Source organism: Pleurodeles waltl, chromosome 4_1, assembly GCF_031143425.1.
Source record: "Pleurodeles waltl isolate 20211129_DDA chromosome 4_1, aPleWal1.hap1.20221129, whole genome shotgun sequence".
In the NCBI taxonomy this organism is placed as follows: Eukaryota; Metazoa; Chordata; class Amphibia; order Caudata; family Salamandridae; genus Pleurodeles; species Pleurodeles waltl.
The window spans coordinates 182,623,432-182,639,819 of NC_090442.1; the positions used below are offsets into that span (position 1 = coordinate 182,623,432).

The 16,388-nt window shown below is 54.1% G+C and overlaps 1 protein-coding gene across 1 annotated transcript in view; it reads left to right on the forward strand.

Moving 5' to 3' along the window:
- The window catches only part of TBXAS1 (thromboxane A synthase 1), a 356,152-nt gene that overhangs the window by 194,731 nt on the left and 145,033 nt on the right, over positions 1–16,388 (forward strand). The window lies entirely within an intron of this gene.

Consider the following 16,388-nt stretch of genomic DNA (forward strand, 5'->3'; position numbering starts at 1 on the left):
TGAACGCTGGCATTCTTCCAGTATTTAAAAAAAAAAAAAATCTTACATCAGTGGTTTGAGTACACCAAATGAGTGGCAAATATGCCTTTTGCTTCCTATATACTTAAATGACAACTGAGGTCAGTCTTACCACTGACGTCGATCTTTGCAAAGAGCGATAGAAACCGTACAATACTCACAGACCTATTTGTAGACAGGAATCTTTCAACTCCCGTCCTTACCTGACACTTCTGTTATAGTCCAACAGTTGGGGCCTCCAGTAGTTCACGGAAAACAGAGACCCGAATTCAGACAGCGTCAGGAGAAGTCGAGCCGGCTGGAAGACACAACAGAAAACGAAGCTAAGAATCTGGTGTGTGGCGCCTCCCTTGGAAATCCAATTGTGAGTCCTCCGTCAGCTGGTCGGTCTCCTGGATGCCTGACTCTGGTCCCTGTTCGGGCGCCAACTGAGGAACCAGGAAAGATTAGACTCCCACCCGGGGTCTCCTTCCCAGCGGTGGAGGGACACCCTTTATGTCCTCAGGGTCAATTTAGCAGAGAGTTCACAAATCAGAGGGAGTCACCAACTGGAGGAATAAAGAGAAGTTTATTACATGGATTATAGCTCAAGCTAATACAGAGTCCCAGGACAGTCAAGTGACTATCCTACGGAGGCTGCCCCTTCACTCTGGGGCACCCAACCTTATATACACACAAAACTGCTTAGTCCGAGGACAACTCCACCCCTATCGTATTCAAGGTCCTCTGCGGCCTTCAGAATATTTCAGGGATACACGTGTGGTGGGAGAAGGTACAGATGCAGCTGGCAGGAGGTGGCAACGACCTGTACAAACTTGTTCTGGCAGTTACTGATTAAGCACGACAATTCTCGGAACTGTAATTGGAAAAAGTGATAGGGCAACGATAAGCAGATTGCAGCCCAAGGTCAATCATCAAAGTTCAGGAGGTTTGTCGAGCACATGGCAACATAATAAAGATAAACAGATGCCTAGCAGCTATGGTGTATGATTAACTTTATGTACATTTTCTCAACTCCTATGCTGTTCCAGGCATCAGCAGGGGCAGTACTTTTTTAAATGGGTGGTGTGCATGGAGGTGATCACAGGTGTGGGCTGCATCTGTTTCTCACCAGTCCTGTAGGTGAGACTTGTATTCTAAGGGCCAACAGACATTTTCACACGGGAAGCAATCTACAGGTGCTAACAGGGCTTTGAAACTAGAAGCCACTGTATAAATTAACCTGACGTACATGCAGTCAGATGTTCTATGACAAGGGCATACCATAGGAAAGGGTGTAGCACACTGGATTGCTAATGTTGGTCTGTGTGTGTAGAGGAAGGAATATCAGGGTACACATCTTAGTGTTCCGGGGACCTCTTCAGAAAGGTGGGTTGTGACCAGGTGCATGGGTGTGTCAGGAGTTAGGAAATGGGCTGACATGTACATGGAATGTCATGTGTGCAATGCTGCTCATATGTGTAGCACATGCGCTGTCTATGTTCTGCTTCAATGGAACTCTGGTCACAGATAGTCCTTGCAAATAATGGATGCAGTTGGACTTACTGCTGTCAAGGGTCTGGTCAGACATTCCTGTTACTGATGCAAAAGCACATTGACTGCCTCATGTATGAGGCTTGTTTTCCCCTTATTGCGTGATGGTGTCTTAGTTGTGTGCCATATGCTGCGTAGGACCTTGATTTCAACATGTATGTGTGAAATAGTTGTGGTTCTCTGCTATTGGCCTTCAAAGGAGAAATGTACATGATATATGTCATTAACAGTGTGTGTGTATGTGACCATTGTATGTTAGGCATTACATTAGCTCTGGGATGTTCAGTGTCCTATTCAGTATCTCAGCAATGCTCCATGAGGCAACACTCTTATTCTGATAAGTAGAGATGAAGGTGTGCAAAAATGAATAGCCAGACCATGATATGGTGATTATTATAGGTGTTTATTGAAATTAGTTAACTAAAGTGGTGAAGGTGATTATATTCAAAAGAAATTGTTGACGATTTGTTGCCGCCTGCATATACCAGCGGACGTTTTCTGTAGTTCCCACTCATGTTGCAGGTCAGCATCCTCCTCTTCCTCCTCTTCAGGCATGTGAGACTCTGGTTCCAGGAGGGGAATGTTCCTTTTGATGCAAATGTTGTGCAATATTGCACATGTTAGGATGATCCTACAGACCATCTCCGGCGAATATAGGAGGCTACCACCAGTGATGTCGAGGCAGCGGAACCTTGAATTGAGGATGCCAAAGGTCCTCTCGACAATGCTGCGTGTCCTCCTATGTGCGTCGTTGTAGGCACGCTCTGCAGCAGTACTCGGGTTGCCGAATGGTGTCATAATCCATGGCTGGATGCCATACCCCTGATCATCTGCAAGAGAAAATGATTGGGATCATATTGATGTAGCTGGCCCTATTGAAATGACCTTTCATGGCAGTAGTTGTCTTGTGTTGTCTGTGACTCTTTTGTGTTATAATGTAGCATCCTAGGCTTGTAGGATGTACCATCTGCATTGTGTTGTTTCCTTGGCTGAACGAGTGTTTGTCTGCTAACCGTTTGTCAGCAGTATGTTTTGGGATTTGCAGTACAGTGTGCCCTCCCTAGCATTGTGACTTGTGATACAGGTGTCCGTGTGTCTTCACTGGGGGTGAGATGATAGCTCCATACACAGGTTAAAATTGACAGTGTTGTTAACACTTTCATATCAATGTACCCTGGACATCCCATACCTTTAGACTTATGCAATGGATTAATGTAAAGGTCATTGGGACACTTACATTTTGCAAGGTGACATTTGTGCAACCCACTCCACACGTTGTGATCTTTGACGTCTTAACATTAGGCTGTACAGTAATTTCCGATGTGTGACAGGTTCAATGGTGACCTGAGAAACATGGCTAGTGATGTCACAACCTCAGTGTGTTCCTGTCCACATGTTGCTGTTGTGGTGTATGTGTTGGGTGTCCTAGAGGGATGCTGTGCAGTGTGTATATAAGTAGGTTTTTGTACTTAAAACAAGTAGTCCATTGCCATACCGTCCATCCTGGAAGTGTTCATTGATGGTGCAGTGACGGAAGATGTATGAGTCATGGTCACTCCCAGGATATTTAGCCACGATGTTGGTGATCAATCCCTGGTGATCGACTATGGCCTTCACGTTGATGGAATGTGTGTGCTTCCTGTTGCGGTAGAGGTGTTCAGTTGCAGCAGGTGGCACAAGGCGTACATGTGTGCAGTCGATTGCACCAAGGACGTGTGGGAAGCCACTTATGAGGTAGAACCCCTGATTTGTTTCCTGCTGCTTCTGCAGTGTGTTAGGGAAGAAGATGTGGCGGGTGTCAGTCGAATGATGGCATCCAGTACTTTGGCCAAAAAGGCGGAGAATGATGGTTGTGATATTCCGGCAACCAGGGCACCAGTTGTTTGAAAAGAGCCACTTGCCAGCATGTGAAGTACGGCAAGCATCTTGGTTTCTGTTGGGATGGTGCGGGGTGTCAGCAAAGTTGGGGCCAACTGCGGTTCAATGTTGCGCAGCAGCTGCTGAATGGCCTGCCAGTTCAACCGGTACCTCTGGATGATGTTGTGTTCCCTGAGGCCCTGAAGGGTGGTTCTGGGGCGTAATATCCTCTCCTGCCTTCTGCGCTGCCTTTGGGGTCCCTGCTGGTGTTGTTGTAGATGCTGTTGTTGCTGTTGGCCTCTGCGTCGGCGTGCACGCTGGATTAGAATCACCTCCATGTCTCCCTGTTGCTGCTCTGCTGTTTGTTCTGTGTTCTGATTAAATACAGGTGTGTCTGCCCCATTTTAATGCCTGCCCTGACCCAGGCATTAAATTTTGACGCAAATCGGTCTGTGCGTCATTTTCTGGCTCCGCCTCCCGGCCGTGCGTCATTTTTGCCCGAAAGCATAAATGCGACGCAGGGCCGTTTAAGTCATTTTTTGGATGGGAACCCCTACCTTGCATATCATTAACGCAAGGCGGGTTGCCGCATCCCAAAAATGACGCACACGTGCATGGGCTCGGCCATCAAAGTTTAAATATGGGGCAACTTTTGCGCTGAATGTGCGTCAAAATGTTTGACGCACATTCGGCGCAGACGGAGTATAAATATGCCCCCTTGGAATTGGTAAATGCTTTAGGTAAAACAGAAATCCTCAAAGCGAAAGCAGCTCTCCTGGCACAGCGGGAGAGCCAATACTACAATATTCACTGAACTCGAGAAAACTCGACCCATGATGCTTTTCAAGCATTCTTTTTCACAATATTTTTGCCTATAACTCAGCCGGTGGTGGTGGTCCTAGGACAACAGGACCACCACCAAAACATTCAGAACGATGCACTCTTTCTGTTTAGGTCATCTCTGGGTCCCCACACTAGATTAGTGAGGACCGAAAAATAATAACCCTTCCAACCGGTCAGTGTCTTTTTAAGCACTCTCATGGTTGGAACTTTTGTTTTACAGCCGGTATTAGCTTGTGTTTTAAAGGCCTTGTTTGCAATTACATTGCTATAGGCCTGCTACCCCTGAAAATATGTCATGCACTATGGTGGTCATTCTGACCCTGGCGGTCTTTGACCGCCAGGGCGGAGGACCGCGGGAGCACCGCCGACAGGCCGGCGGTGCTCCAATGGGGATTCCGACCGCGGCGGTAAAGCCGCGGTCGGACCGGCACCACTGGCGGGGTCCCGCCAGTGTACCGCCGCCCCATTGAATCCTCCGCGGCGGCGCAGCTTGCTGCACCGCCGCGGGGATTCCGACCCCCCCTACCGCCATCCAGATCCCGGCGGTCGGACCGCCGAGATCCGGATGGCGGTAGGGGGGGTCGCGGGGCCCCTGGGGGCCCCTGCAGTGCCCATGCCACTGGCATGGGCATTGCAGGGGCCCCCGTAAGAGGGCCCCTACATGTATTTCACTGTCTGCTGCGCAGACAGTGAAATACGCGACGGGTGCAACTGCACCCGTCGCACAGCTTCCACTCCGCCGGCTCGATTCCGAGCCGGCTTCATCGTGGAAGCCTCTTTCCCGCTGGGCTGGCTGGCGGTCTGAAGGCGACCGCCCGCCAGCCCAGCGGGAAAGTCAGAATTACCGCCGCGGTCTTTCGACCGCGGAACGGTAACCTGACGGCGGGACTTTGGCGGGCGGCCTCCGCCGCCCGCCAAGGTCAGAATGAGGGCCTATGTCTGCTAACGGTTAAATATATGGCTACACTGCATTACTTATGGTCATTTTCTTTTTGGGTGGTTATGCCCTCTAGGAGCTAACTATATAGATACATAACCATGTTTCTTACAAATGCTATTTTCATTGTGGTTTCCTCTAGAGGCTGTTCTAAGCATTACAGTCAGATAAACATATTAAAATACAGTACAGTGTGCCCTCCCTAGCATTGCGACTTGTGATACAGGTGTCAGTGTGTCTTCACTGGGGGTGAGATGATAGTTCCATTCCCAGGTTAAAATTGACAGTGTTGTTAACACTTTCATATGAATGTACCCTGGGCATCCCATACCTTTAGACTTATGCAATGGATTAATGTAAAGGTCATTGGGACACTTACATTTTGCAAGGTGACATTTGTGCAACCCACTCCACACGTTGTGATCTTTGACGTCTTAACATTAGGCTGTACAGTAATTTCCGATGTGTGAAAGGTTCAATGGTGACCTGAGAAACATGGCTAGTGATGTCACAACCTCAGTGTGTTCCTGTCTACATGTTGCTGTTGTGGTGTATGTGTTGGGTGTCCTAGAGGGTTGCTGTGCAGTGTGTATATAAGTAGGTTTTTGTACTTACCAACAAGTAGTCCATTGCCATACCGTCCATCCTGGAAGTGTTCATTGATGGTGCAGTGACGGAAGATGTATGAGTCATGGACACTCCCAGGATATTTAGCCACGATGTTGGTGATCAATCCCTGGTGATCGACTATGGCCTGCACGTTGATGGAATGTGTGTGCTTCCTGTTGCGGTAGAGGTGTTCAGTTGCAGCAGGTGGCACAAGGCGTACATGTGTGCAGCCGATTGCACCAAGGACGTGTGGGAAGCCACTTATGAGGTAGAACCCCTGTTTTGTTTCCTGATGCTTCTGCAGTGTGTTAGGGAAGCAGATGTGGCGGGGTGTCAGTCGAATGATGGCATCCAGTACTTTGGGCAAAAAGGCGGAGAATGATGGTTGTGATATTCTGGCAACCAGGGCACCAGTTGTTTGAAAAGAGCCACTTGCCAGCATGTGAAGTACGGCAAGCATCTTGGTTTCTGTTGGGATGGTGAGGGGTGTCAGCAAAGTTGTGGCCAACTGCGGTTCAATGTTGCGCAGCTGCTGCTGAATGGCCTGCCAGTTCAACCGGTACCTCTGGATGATGTTGTGTTCCCTGAGGCCCTGAAGGGTGGTTCTGGGGCGGAATATCCTCTCCTGCCTTCTGCGCTGCCTTTGGGGTCTCTGCTGGTGTTGTTGTAGATGCTGTTGTTGCTGTTGGGCTCTGCGTCTGCGTGCACGCTGGATTAGAATCACCTCCATGTCTCCCTGTTGCTGCTCTGCTGCTCTGCTGTTTGTTCTGTGTGTTCTGATTAAATACAGGTGTGTCTGCCCCATTTTAACGCCTGCCCTGACCCAGGCATTAAATTTTGACGCAAATCGGGCTGTGCGTCATTTTCTGGCTCCGCCTCCCGCCCGTGCGTCATTTTTGCCCGAAAGCATAAATGCGACGCACGGCCGTTTAAGTCATTTTTTGGATGGGAACCCCTACCTTGCATATCATTAACGCAAGCCGGGTTGCCGCATCCCAAAAATGACGCACACGTGCGTGGGCTCGGGCATCAAAGTTTAAATATGGGGCAACGTTTGCGCTGAATGTGCGTCAAAATGGTTGACGCACATTCGGCACAGACGGAGTATAAATATGCCCCCTTGGAATTGGTAAATGCTTTAGGTAAAACTGAAATCCTCAAAGCGAAAGCAGCTCTCCTGGCACAGCGGGAGAGCCAATACTACAATATTCACTGAACTCGAGAAAACTCGACCCATGATGCTTTTCAAGCATTCTTTTTCACAATATTTTTGCCTATAACTCAGCCGGTGGTGGTGGTCCTAGGACAACGGGACCACCACCAAAACGTTCAGAACGATGCACTCTTTCTGTTTAGGTCATCTCTGGGTCCCCACACTAGATTAGTGAGGACCGAAAAATAATAACCCCTCCAACCGGTCAGTTTCTTTTTAAGCACTCTCATGGTTGGAACTTTTGTTTTACAGACGGTATTAGCTTGTGCTTTAAAGGCCTTGTTTGTAATTACATTGCTATAGGTCTGCTACCCCTGAAAATATGTCATGCACTATGGGGGTCATTCTGACCTCGGCGGTAAAAGCCGCTTACCGCCGGTCAGAAGGCCGCCACAATACCGCCGCGGCCGCGGTCAGCCGCCACGGACATTCTGACCCACAACTGCAAAACCTCAGAAAATCCGCCCTCCACTGCAGTCCGCCACATCAGCGGCCAGCGGTAAACTGGAGAAGACCAAACCTCCACCGCCACGCCAACAGAAATACGCCCATCCCATTATGACCCGCAAATCCACGCGGCGGTCATTCAACCGCGGTATTCCATTGGCGGTAGACCCCGCCGCGGTCAAAATACACACACCTTTACAAACCCCTACCACATTGGACAATTTGAAAGGCACACACCTGAAACCCATACACACACCACTCCCACACATCCAATACCATATAAAACACACACCCACATCACCCACAAACCCCTACCAACAAAAACCAGAGACGAAGGAGAGAGAGACACACATCAGAGAATAGATAGCCAGACACACAGAGGCACACCGCAACATCACACACACCGCATAGAAGCACAAAGCACCACACACCAACACACACATCATCACATACACCACCCCACACCTCATACACCCCACCCCATGGCACCACAAAGGCACCCACGCTTTTCGGACCAAGAACTCCGGGTCATGGTGGAGGAGATCATAAGAGTGGAACCCCAGCTCTTCGGCTCACAGGTCCAGCACACCACCATAGCGAGGAAGGCGGAGCTCTGGCAGCGGATCGTGGACAGGGTCAATGCGGTGGGACAGCATCCCAGAAATAGAGAGGACATCCGCAAACGATGGAACGACCTACGGGGGAAGGTGCGCTCGATGGTCTCGCGACACAACATCGCAGTGCAGAAGACTGGCGGGGGACCCCCACCCACTCCACCCGAATTCACAACATGGGAGCAGGAGGTACTCAACATCCTGCATCCTGATGGCCTCGCTGGAGTACACGGAGGAATGGACTCTGGTAAGTACAAGGCCAACCACTTCACCCCACCCCCAGCATGCTAACCCCCACCCTCACCCCCAACCCCCCAGCACACATCCTCCCTGAGAATGTCTCCCCAGCACAACCCACCCAACACCAACCCCTGCATGCCACCCCCAAACTATGGACACCCATCACCTAAGCATGACCACTGCACATACCCATCACCCCCCCCCCACAAAACACCCTCACAACACCTCCCCCAAGGGAATGCCAGCACTGGGGGACAAGGGCACCTATAAAACGCAAGCTAATGCACACACAGAAACAATAACCATACCCTCTTACCCCATGCAGGACCCGAACGACAACACACCGGTCAGGAGGGACCAGAAATGTCCATCCCACCCCCAGAACAGGCCACTAGTGATGACAGCAGCTCTGTCGACCTGGAACCTGACGACCAGCCCGGACCATCGGGGACCTCTGGGCAGTCGGTTCCCCTCACCCAGACACAGGCCACTGCAGACCCAACCCCCTCTGGGAACAACCGCACAGCTCCCACCCAGCGGGCCCATGCCTCTGTCTCTAGGACAGGTCAAGCAGCGGTGTGTCTACCACTACAGGGCCCCCAGGGTAACCCACCAACCCAACAACAACAGGGACCTGGGGGCAGTGGGAGTGGGCACACCGTCCAGGGGACAGAGGCCCAGGGAAACAGGGCAACTCGGAGGGCTGCTGTGTGACAGGGGGGGGAGGAGAGGCCCAGGGAACCCACTCTCCAAGAGGCCCTCACCACCATCATGGCTGCCTACCACCACTCACAAGAGACGATGGCGACGGTACTGACCAGGTTCCAGGAGATCCAGGCACAGCAGGAGCAACGCTACATGGGGTTCAGCGACCAACTAACCAACATCTCAACCGCTATGGGGAGCATAGTCCAGGCCCTGAACCGCATAGAGGACACGTTTCGGGACCATGTGGCATCACACAGGGCCCCTGTCAGTAGCCAGGAACAGGAACAGCCTACCACCTCCGCCGGCGCTAGTGGACAGGAGGCCCCACCACAACGACAGCCCCCCAGAACCCCACCTCCTGCTGAACAACAACCGCCCCGCAAAAGGAGCCTGAGATAAAAAAAAACGACAGAGTAGGATGTCAAGTCCCCCGCCAGCATCACATACCCCCTGAAGTCCTCCCACTGTCCCACATGGCCACCCTGTCAAACCTTGAACTGCCCCTGCTCCATCCTGCCACAGGCATATGGACAATGCACCTGTGAGACTGAGAACTGGACTCCGCCATGGACATTACTCCACCCCCACCCATCACTGTTTCACCATCATGTACCAATATCTATGCACTAATAATAAATCACACATTGCACTGAAATCAATCAGGACTCAGGCTGTCTTATTTACAAATGTATGACACATTACATATCAATTACGTATTGTGAACATTGTGAATTACACATACCGAGGTAACTTAGCATTAGTCCATGGGCCAACCAAGCCGAGGTCACGCAGTGGCTCATACAGCACAGAAAAGGGAAGGGAAATTCAAACATCATGTCCATAGGTCTGGGGGGAAACCGACAAAGTTGAGATGCAGGAGGCTTTCAGGAAATGTAAAATGGCATGGGTGATCATTACCTGTGTGCTACTGGAAATACTGTGCTATTACTCTGTCCCTGTTGTCTGTGTCGTCCTCTGAGTCTTCCTCCTCTTCACTCTCCGCAGGCTCCACAGCTACTTCAACACCACCATCTGCACCATCCTCCTGCAGGAAAGGGACCTGACGTCGCAATGCCAGATTGTGAAGCATACAGCAGGCCACGATGATGTGGCACACCTTCTTTGGTGAGTACATCAGGGATCCCCCAGTCATATGCAGGCACCTAAACCTGGCCTTCAGGAGGCCAAAGGTCCTTTCGATGATCCTCCTAGTTCGCCCATGGGCCTCATTGTACCGTTCCTCTGCCCTGGTCCGGGGATTCCTTACTGGGGTCAGTAGCCAAGGCAGGTTGGGGTAACCAGAGTCACCTATTAGCCACACACGTTGTCTCTATAGCTGCTCCATCACATAGGGGATGCTGCTATTTCGCATCACATACGCGTCATGCACTGACCCTGGGAACTTGGCATTTACATGGGAGATGTACTGGTCAGCCAAACAGACCACCTGGACATTCATCGAATGATAACTTTTTCTGTTTCGGTACACCTGCTCATCGTCTTTTGGGGGTACCAAAGCCACATGGGTCCCATCAATGGCACCAATGATGTTGGGGATATGTCCAAGGGCATAGAAATCACCCTTCACTGTAGGCAAGTCACCCTCCTCTGGGAAAATGATGTAGCTCCGCATGAGTTTCATCAGGGCAGACAACACTCTACTCAAAATCTTTGAAAACATAGGCTGAGACATTCCAGATGACATGGCCACTGTGGTCTGGAATGACCCACTTGCCAAAAAATGGAGGACTGACAAAACCTGCACCAGAGGGGGAATCCCTGTGGGTTGGCGGATGGGGGACATCAGGGCTGGCTCCAGCTGGGCACACAGTTCATGGATAGTGGCTCGGTCAAGTCGGTATCGTAGTATGATGTGGCGTTCTTCCATTGTCGACAGGTCCACCAGCGGTCGGTACACGCGAGGATTCCTCCTTCTCATCGCAAGTCCCAGCGGACGGTGCCTAGGAAGGACAACATGGAGCACAGAGTCAGCCAAACCACAGGTACGTACAGACAGCTTGCACAGTTAAAGAATGGCAATGGGTTGAAAGGCGTGTATGTGTGGCAATGCAAGGCCTATGCCTGTGTGTCGCATTCAAAATTAAGCCATGTAGGCCCTTGAAATGGCGGCTGCCTGACCTGTGAAGTGGGACAATGGGATGTGAGGTCAATGCGCTGGCGGGGCACACCGTGGCGGTAGGCGGTCGAAGACTGCGGCGCAAAGCCGCATTGGTTAACATTGAAGCCTATGGGTTTCAGGAGCCAATGACGAAGTGCGCCGGCAGTCGCGGTACGCACCGCCGCGGTACGCACCGCCGCGGGCGTGACCGCCATTTTCTATCTGCTTAATCACTTGAGACCTGATCATCCACAGGAGAGGACCTATACTGCAAGTGCTGCTGTGACCTCGGTCTGGAAGATACAATGGCTGCTGCGACTGGGGAAAGGGCCCCTGCCTTCACGTCTGAAGAGTTGGAGAAGCTCGTGGATGGGGTCCTCCCCCAGTATGCGCTACTCTACGGTCCTCCAGACCAACAAGTGAGTACACCGGGTGCACATGGAATGGGCTATGCCTGTGTGGATTGGGGTGGATGTAAGTTGGTGGGGTGGGGGGCGAATGAGGAGTGCAACGCCCGACACATGAGAGCATGTGCCATATGGCAAAGTTGGTGGGGGGGGCCAATCACATCTAACATGCAGGTCATTGATGAATTCCTCCTTTCCACCCTGTACATGTCAAATAGGTCAGCGCCCATCAGAAGATCGAGATTTGGCGTGCCATCGCCAAGGAAGTCCGGAACTTGGGGGTCCACAACAGACGGTGCACCCACTGCCGCAAGAGGTGGGAGGACATCCGCCGCGGAACAAGGAAGACCGCAGAAACACTGCTGGGGATGGCCTCCCAACCTAGGAGGGGTGCCAGTCGCACCATGACCCCCCTGATGTCCCGGATCCTGGCGGTGGCTTACCCAGAATTGGATGGGCGCTTTAAGACATCACAGCAGACACAAGGGGGTGAGTATCAGCACATTCTCCTATCTTTCTGCGCAGTGGAGGCGTCTGGGTGGGGGAGGAGGGCTGTGGGTGACATTAGGCCAGGGCGCTTTCTGTAGTGTAGTCCTCTCCCTTAGGCATGGCCCTGTGCCCCCGGCCCCCACCTCGGTAGGGTGACAAGTACAGCCATTGAAGGTCCAGCATCTCCCATGTGCGCGTTTGACGTCTCTTGGCCTGTTGTCCTAGTCAGTAGTACTGAGTAGTGTACCCCGAATGCGCGGCTTAGTGCATTAGGCTCCTGTGTCTGTCCTCTCCGCCAACGGTGTTGACATTGCATGCACTCAACCTGGTCTTCTTTTTTCTCCCCCCACCCTTTCTCTTCATCTTCTTGTGCATGTGTGCATTAGCATCATCAGGCGGAGGAGATTTGGCATCGGAGCACGAGGGAGCTGCAGGACACAAGGCCCCGGTGGGCCCAGGAACAGACACCGAGGGCACCAGTGATCCGGAGGGCGAGGGGAGCACCACGACGGGGACCGCTGGTGAGAGCAGCGAAAGCGACACGTCCTCGGACGGGAGCTCCCTAGCGGTGGCGGCAACATCCGTGCCCCCCGCCTCTACAGGTACAGCCGCCACCCAGCGCACCAGCCCCGCCCTCCCAGCAGCCCCTCAGTCTTCGCTCCGTGCCGGTTCGCCCAGGAAGGCGCGCGTCTCCTTCGCCCCAGGCACCTCAGCCCCTGCCCCTGTTGCCCCTGCTGCCCTCAGTGCGGAGCTCATTGACCTGGTAAGGACGCTCATTGTTGGGCAGACGACCCTTTTGAATGCCATCCAGGGTGTGCAAAGGGAGGTGCAACAGAGCAATGCGTACCTGGAGGGCATTCATTCGGGTCAGGCTGCCCATCAACGAGCGTTCACTGCTCTGGCCTCAGCACTGACGGCAGCCATTGTCCCTGTTTCCAGCCTCCCTCTTCTTACTGCCTCCAGCCTTTCTCTGTCTCCTGTCCCTCAGCCTATCCCATCCACACCATCAGACCAGCCTGCACACACCTCAACACCCAAGAGCAGCTCATCCAAACACAAGCACCACAGATCCCACAAACACTCACCCAAGCAACACCCAGATGCAGACATGCCAACAGCCACTGCCACCCCTGTGTCCCCCTCCTCCTCCTCGTCTCCCTCCTCCCTCCCTGTGACGTCTACACTCACACCTGCATGCACCCCAACATCAGCCAGTGCTTCCATCACCACCTCACCCTCCAGTACAGTCCACACTCGTGCAGTCACCACCCCCACTGCCATTTACACGTCCCCTGTGTCCTCTCCCACTGTGTCTGTCACCCCCTCTTCCAAGACACACAAACGCAGGCAGCCACCCACCCAACAGCCATCCACCTCACGACAGCCTACAGCACCAGCACCTTCACCCAATGACAGCACACCTGACTCTCCTACAACCACCTCCTCTACCTCCACTTCCATCTCCACTTCTCCTACCTTTTACCTTGGCCCTAAAAAACTTTTCCTGGCTAACCTTGACCTCTTTCCCCCCGATGAGCTCCCCCATCCATCTTCAAAGAGTCCCAAGAGCACCGCAGCCACCACCAGCCCAGCTTCGGGTGTCACTGTTGTGCATGGGCTCTGGAGCCCACCCTTTGCCAGCAGTGACACATCCATCAGCAGCAAGGACACGTCCAGCCCCCCCCCCCCCGGCAAGAGAACCCGCAAAAACAAGGGCTGCCGTGCGAGGACCGACAGGGCTGCCCCCAAGGAGCAATGTGCGGCCACTTCACCACCCACACCATCTAGGGGAGGCAAGGGCCCGAGAGCCCCATCAAAGGAGCGGAAGGGCAGCAGGAGCGCGGAGAAGGTGGACCCCACATGCCACATCCCAGCTGGAAAGGAGGACACTAAGGAGGCCAGGAGTCCGTCCCCGAAGGGTCCAGAAATGTCACAGTCCGAGGGCGACTGAGCCGGGAGTCCAGGCCAGGTCTGGCTCCCTTGACCTGCTGGATGAGCACCGCTGAACCGGGCCCGCGGGGCAGAAGAGCACCGCTGAACCGGGCCCGCGGGGCAGAAGAGCACCGCTGAACAGGGCCCGCGGGGCAGAAGAGCACCGCTGAACAGGGCCCCGCCGTGGAGATAGGCACCGCTGAACAGGGCCCGCGGTGCAGAAGAGCACCGCTGGACAGGGCCCGCGGGGCAGAAGAGCACCGCTGAACAGGGCCCCGCCGTGGAGATAGGCACCCCTGAATAGGGCCCGCGGTGCAGAAGAGCACCGCTGAACAGGGCCCGCGGGGCAGAAGAGCACCGCTGAACAGGGCCCGCGGTGCAGAAGAGCACCGCTGAACAGGGCCCGCGGTGCAGAAGAGCACCGCTGAACAGGGCCCCGCCGTGGAGATAGGCACCGCTGAACAGGGCCCGCGGTGCAGAAGAGCACCGCTGAACAGGGCCCGCGGGGCAGAAGAGCACCGCTGAACAGGGCCCCGCCGTGGAGATAGGCACCGCTGAACAGGGCCCGCGGGGCAGAAGAGCACCGCTGAACAGGGCCCCGCCGTGGAGATAGGCACCGCTGAACAGGGCCCGCGGTGCAGAAGAGCACCGCTGAACAGGGCCCCGCCGTGGAGATAGGCACCGCTGAACAGGGCCCGCGGTGCAGAAGAGCACCGCTGAACAGGGCCCCGCCGTCTCAAGCACCGCTCCGCTGGGCCCTTCATCTCAAGCACCGCTCCGCTGGGCCCTTCATCTCAAGCACTGCTCCGCTGGGCCCTTCCTGTCATGCACCGCTCCGCTGGGCACCGCCGTCTCAAGCACCGCTCCGCTGGGCCCTTCATCTCAAGCACCGCTCCGCTGGGCCCTTCCTGTCATGCACCGCTCCGCTGGGCACCGCCGTCTCAAGCACCGCTCCGCTGGGCCCTTCTTCTCAAGCACCGCTCCGCTGGGCCCTCCATCTCAAGCACCGCTCCGCTGGGCACCGCCGTCTCAAGCACCGCTCCGCTGGGCACCGCCGTCTCAAGCACCGCTCCGCTGGGCCCTTCTTCTCAAGCACCGCTCCGCTGGGCACCGCTGTCTCTCCACCTCTCCGCTGGGCCCTTCTTCTCAAGCACCGCTCCGCTGGGCACCGCCGTCTCAAGCACCGCTCCGCTGGGCCCTTCATCTCAAGCACCGCTCCGCTGGGCCCTTCATCTCAAGCACCGCTCCGCTGGGCCCTTCATCTCAAGCACCGCTCCGCTGGGCCCTTCCTGTCATGCAGCGCTCCGCTGGGCACCGCCGTCTCAAGCACCGCTCCGCTGGGCTCTTCTTCTCAAGCACCGCTCCGCTGGGCCCTTCATCTCAAGCACCGCTCCGCTGGGCCCTTCCTGTCATGCACCGCTCCGCTGGGCACCGCCGTCTCAAGCACCGCTCCGCTGGGCCCTTCATCTCAAGCACCGCTCCGCTGGGCCCTTCATCTCAAGCACCGCTCCGCTGGGCCCTTCCTGTCATGCACCGCTCTGCTGGGCACCGCCGTCTCAAGCACCGCTCCGCTGGGCCCTTCTTCTCAAGCACCGCTCCGCTGGGCACCGCTGTCTCAATCACTGTTTATGGTTCACTGTGCCCACCATGCCTCCTCCTTGACCAGTGGAGACTGTCATCCACCTGATGGACTGTGGCTTTGCACTCCCCAGGATGGTCCAGTGGGCAGCCCACCCACTGTAGAGACATTGAGAGACTGTGGCTTTGCACTCCCCAGGATGGTACAGTGGGCATGGTGGCTCCTCGTGGATCTGGCGTCGTGGACTCATGTGGCTGTGGTGCCCCCCCTTCCCTTCCCCCTGAGGTGCCTGTAGTTTTTACATCTGATGCCCCTGCAGTGTTCTCTCCAAAGGACTCAGGTCTCCTGTGTGGGCTTTGCCCTTATTTCTCAAGACTTTGGCCCACGGACATGATGAATTCGTAGGATGTGCAGGACTTGGTACTTCAGTTATACACTGATGTGTATGTCATTAGTTTTGTTGTGAATATCTTTCATGGTTGTACGATAATTTTCTGGAGCTTTTTGGTACATAAATATTTATTCCAAATTTGATTATGTCCTAGCATTTTTCAGGGGTGTTTGGGTGGTGTCACTGTGACTTGTTGCTCTGCATTGGTGTGTACATAGTTGGGGGGGGGTCGCATATGTGTGTGCCTGTAACCTTTCGTCCTCCCCCTCCCGTGTGTCGTAGGTGCAGTACTCACCGTTGTCGTCTGCGCCGGACTTCGTACTCGTGGTAGATGAGAAGGTAGACGAGAGCAGGTAGGATGTTTAATTCGGGTTCCATGCTGTCCTCCTTCCTCCTGGAGTGCGTAGTGGTGAGCGTTTTCCCGTCCGTAGTATGTTTCCGCCGTGTTTTTA